Genomic DNA, 5,495 nt, shown 5'->3' with positions numbered 1-5,495 from the left:
CAAGAAAGTTTCCACTTTTGAATTAATTTTATCTTTATGTTCTATTGCCCACCTTATTTTATTTATTAGTTCAAGTTTTTCCTCCTGTCCGATCAGTTTGATTCTTGAGCAATGGTATTGGGGAGATGTGATATGACAGGCGATGATTGAGTGATGGCTTGCCACAGTTGGTATTACCGAAAAGTCATGAAACGTGTGAAAATGGGTAATCGAGATCTAGATGTAGTCCAGTGTAGCGAATCTGAAGTTATGAAGAGTGAGCATAAGTTGCTGGCAAGTCAGCGGCTGATCTATCGTTTAGGATTCAGAGGCCCAGGTGATTTTAAAAAGCTGACAATTTGAGACCATGGTTGTCTTTTCATTGGTACTGGCAGCTTATATCTGGAATAGACCAGATGGAGTCATCCAGGGCTACCAGAGGGGAGTTTAGATCTGAGTTCATTAGATTGGCAATAAAGTCACCTATTATTATCCATGGATCATCTGGGCATTGGGAATGGAGGTCACTTATTGTTGGTAACATTCTACTTAGGGTTGCTTCTCACTTAGTCTTTGATGGATGAAGATAAATGCAACCTCGGGTCATGGTTTGTTCAACATGGGTTGGCAAGTCTGGTTTTTAGCCACTTTGCCTTGACTAAAATATAATCTCTGCTTCCCTCACTTATGAGCGATACCTGAGCTGCCAAATTGTTTTTAACGTAGATAGCCACCCCTGCTGAGGCGTGGCCACTTACTTTAGAGGCTATGGTGTGTAATTCATAAACGGTATAGTCCTGCTATGTTGTTGAGCACAGGGCCCTGGTTTCCTGTACAGCGATGATATCGTAGCTCTGGAGGAGTTGAATTGCGTCCCTTTTATCTTCATCAACTGTTAGTCTCCTAATTTTCCAAGAGCAGATTTTTAACTTTGGCACCATGGTAGAACTCTACCTATTATTTAGGCTTTTGGTGCTTGTAATCATGTGTATCTGCTTCTGTCTCCTAATCATTGCAGCTCAAGTATTTTATGCAAGAATAACGTTGGTTCAATAAATATTATTGAAAATGTCCCACTGTGTATTCTCTGTGATTTCTCTGAGAACAAGCACGAGGGACTGAGGGAAAGGTACTGTACTGTTTCCACGAACCCTGAGGGGTCTGGGTTATAATGTTCAGTGGTTGTTAGAAATCATTCGCTCCCTGGTAGGTTAGGGTGCTTACGGTGGCACTGTGAGCTAGCTGGTCTTTAGGACAATGTATCCTGTGGGGGTGTCCGGAACCATTCTTGACACAAAGCTTTAGTTTATGTTGTTTGAACAATGCACAAGTAATAGTGAATGGTAGTAACTACACGACATGGCATGCAATATTGGCTTACTATAATGTATGCTTCTTGTACACTACTAGATGTATAGGGTTATAATGCTCTGTCTTTTGGGCTGCTCCTGTATGTGCCATCCTTTTGTATTTTATACTGGATGATTACTGAATAAATACAAGTTTTTAAAAAAAGACATGTTCCTACAATGGACAAAGAAGGGATTTAAACACTGAGGGATCTACATCACAATAGACCAAAAGGAGTTCCTACGATCGAACCTGATTCAGGTTCTGAATGAGTATAAAGCAGACACGGAGAAGTAGAAATGACTGCTGTTGTCCATGATGAGGAGGTCAGCAGTATAACAAATGATTACTCTCCATAAGTTTCTTTATCTATTGCAAAACACGACTTATGAGGTTCCAGACAGTATCTTCAGGTCCGTTGATGCTTTGACCAGGTGAATGCTTAGGGATGGCATGAGGCCCAAATTTGCACTCCATACTTTAATGAGAGGTCCATTTGAAGGGAGTATGGTGCTGCCTAACCTGTGTATCTATTGTTGGGCTATGCAGCTGGTGGTTATAAATGACTTGACATTTTCTGTGTAGCAGGAGCCCTCCATTATGGCTGACAGGAGAATAATGGACCATCGGGGTATCAGTGGGAACTATATAGGGTAGGTGGCCAAGACCAGATCCTTCATCTACAGCTTTGGTCATAACAATTTAAAAACAGGCAAGCCAATAAACGGGTTGGCATGAATGACTCACCATGGAAATCCCCCCCTTGGGGAATTCGGAAATCATAAAAGACCTGAAGACCCTAAGAGAGTTTCATAGATGGGATCTCCTGGAGATAGACAAACTGGGAGACAACTGGGGAGCACAGGGCATGCTCTCATTTTAAGATCTTCTGTCGCAATAGGATCTAGTAGACTCTCGGGGATTCAAATGTATGCAGTTTAGACACACACTGGTAAAATATTCCTCCCTGCTGCAGTGGCTACAAGTCGAGTCACAACTGGAGTATAGGGTTTTATCCGCACCACTGCACAAATATGCAACCTTTCTAGTCTATAAAACTGTACTAAACTATTGACATTGACCTTTGTCTAACCTCAAGAAAAGGTGGGAACAAGATTTGGGCATCCTGAAGGATGCTGAGTGGGGGAGGGCTGCAGGTACCCATGGTAGGTCGCAATCAGAAAAGAATTAAGGGCCCGATGTAGGTAAAACTCATTTACCGAATTCAAAATACCGATTTTTACCGAATCGGTATTTTGAAATCGGAAAATGATATGTAGGTAAAAAAAAAATCGGTAAAATACCGATTCGGAAACCATCGGTATCGTGTTTCGATATTTACCGAATCGGTATTCACCGATTCGGTAAATACCGATTCGGCGAATACCGATTCGGCAAATACCGAATCGGTAATGGCAATACAACCCTATGGGCCAAAAGGGCCATAGGAATGCATTGCAAATACTGAATCGGAATTTACCGAATCGGTATTAGCCGAATCGGTAAATACCGAATCGGCGAGCAAGTAAAAGTGAAACTAATGACAACAGCCAATGAGGTGGAACCACCCTCCCCCACCCTAGCAGGGAGTGGCTACCCAGGCAGGTGCAACTCATTAGAACTTTCTGGAGAGGCAGCCTGAGCTGAGCATTCAGAGTGAGCAGCAGAGAGAGTGTTAGCACAATCCTGGTCAGTTTGGAAATGGCAAGCAGCTCTGAGAGCCAGAAGGCTGAGCGCAAGGCCAAGTTCAGCAGCATGGAGCTGCAAGTATTGGTGGAGGAGGTGGTGAGGGTCCACAGGCAGCTGTTTGGGAGGCTGTCCCTCACAGACCCAGAGAGCACCAAGAGGAAGCTGTGGAGTGCAATCGGTGAGAGGGTGAACGCAGTTGGTGTCACCCCCAGGAGCCTGGACGACCTCAAGAAGAGGTTTTATGACATACGCAGCCTCACCAAGAGGAAATTGGCCGAGCTGCACAAGCAGGCAGGACTAACAGGTGGAGGCAAGAACCCGGCGCCACCCCTCACTGACCTGGAGGAACTTGTGTCCACGACAATTGAGACCGAGAGTGTGGTGGGAGTTGGGGACCTGGACAGCTCATCCAGAGCTACATCAAAAGGTAAGAAGCATGCGCAGCATGACACACCCTACCAGACACCTCCCATTTAGCCCCAATGCACAGCCAAACCCCAGCCCAGTACTGCTAGTAACATACATGAGCAATGCATCATGGTAAATGTAGTCAGCTATTGTAGTAACAAATGCCAGTGCACATTCAACTGAAATGCACCTAAAAACTGAATCAGAGTATTGAAAATGAGATGTGCAATGCTTTTAGTGTAGTGACTGTAAGACATTTGCACTCAGTTCACAAATGCTTCTTTATACCTAGGTATTGTACAAGACAGGGGACCCTAGTTATTTAGGATCATGTGAAGGAATAGACATATACTAAATAGTATATAACCTCTGTCCAGCCGGACAGGATTTTATTATTTAAATTTGTTATAGTAGTTCAACTATTTCAACATTTATACAAAAGTGGGCACAACCTGTGACCCACAGGAAACAAGACAAAACAAGTGACAGGGTTTTATGTAAAAAACGCACAAGGCGGTCTGCATTGTTACTTAATATAGCAGACTGTGATTCATTTTGAGCAACCCATTGTTAACGACATTTCTTTGAATCCAAAACAACATATGGTGCTATTAGAGTCGACGACGTTTCGATGCAATTCAAAGATACATGCATCATCTTCAGGACAAAAACATTAAGTCATGTTTGTCTTAGAATTATTTTGCACACAACCACTGGGAGGGCTGGGTTGTAGTCGGGGATTTAATTTGGTGTCGCAAGAGATTCCAATGAATTTATCGAATGTCCAGCTCTGGGGAGTACCGTGAATCGGTAAGGAAGTTTCCAAGGTAGGGACCGCGGCTTTGCCGGACTTCCGCGTGGTATTTGTGTGTCTTGCTCGATGGCAGGATCAATGGGTTTCTGGCGGCGATCACCGCCAGACATTCGATAAATTCATTGGAATCTCTTGCGACACCAAATTAAATCCCCGACTACAACCCAGCCCTCCCAGTGGTTGTGTGCAAAATAATTCTAAGACAAACATGACTTCATGTTTTTGTCCTGAAGATGATGCATGTATCTTTGAATTGCATCGAAACGTCGTCGACTCTAATAGCACCATATGTTGTTTTGGATTCAAAGAAATGTCGTTAACAATGGGTTGCTCAAAATGAATCACAGTCTGCTATATTAAGTAACAATGCAGACCGCCTTGTGCGTTTTTTACATAAAACCCTGTCACTTGTTTTGTCTTGTTTCCTGTGGGTCACAGGTTGTGCCCACTTTTGTATAAATGTTGAAATAGTTGAACTACTATAACAAATTTAAATAATAAAATCCTGTCCGGCTGGACAGAGGTTATATACTATTTAGTATATGTCTATTCCTTCACATGATCCTAAATAACTAGGGTCCCCTGTCTTGTACAATAGATTACTGCCCAAGGACCCTAGTGCTACTCCTTTTGGGTTTTCCCTTGTCTTGAAAAAACAATCTTTATACCTAGGGGCACCATCAGGCAGTGGAGCAGCAGCTACACAAGCTCCAGCTCCAGCACCATCAGACAGTGCGGTGGCAGGACCAAGCAGCATTGTTCCATCACAGGAGGAGGAGGAGGAGGACAACAGTGCCGTGGGCAATGAGGATGACACAGGACATACCCTCTCATTTCCCCACTCCCCCCTACTGTCACTGACACCCCCATTGCAGTTCTCACCGGAGAACTCACCCACACAGACCCACCCAGCACCTGCCACATCTCCTGCCAGGAGGAGCATCGTTGCACCTTTGAACATCATGGAGGGAGCAGCGGGTCAGGCTCCAGCACCCACTCCTGCAACACCTGTGGCACACCAGCCCACACAGCAGGGCAGCAGCAATCGGCGCCGGCCCTGCACATCCAGCAGTGCTTTACCAGCACGGGAGGGCAGCGTATTCCAAGGGCTGGAGGGGAGCATGGTCCGGATACAACGGATGCAGGCCAAGTCAATCCTGGCTTGCCAGCGCCAATTGCGGGAGCACAACCTGCAGATGGGGGAGATGACAAAGGGATTCAAGAGTTTTGTTGACAGTAACAGGGACATAGCAAC

The sequence above is a fragment of the Lissotriton vulgaris genome, chromosome 5 (genome assembly GCF_964263255.1).
Source record: "Lissotriton vulgaris chromosome 5, aLisVul1.2, whole genome shotgun sequence".
Classification (NCBI taxonomy): Eukaryota; Metazoa; Chordata; class Amphibia; order Caudata; family Salamandridae; genus Lissotriton; species Lissotriton vulgaris.
This window is presented reverse-complemented; position numbering follows the sequence as displayed.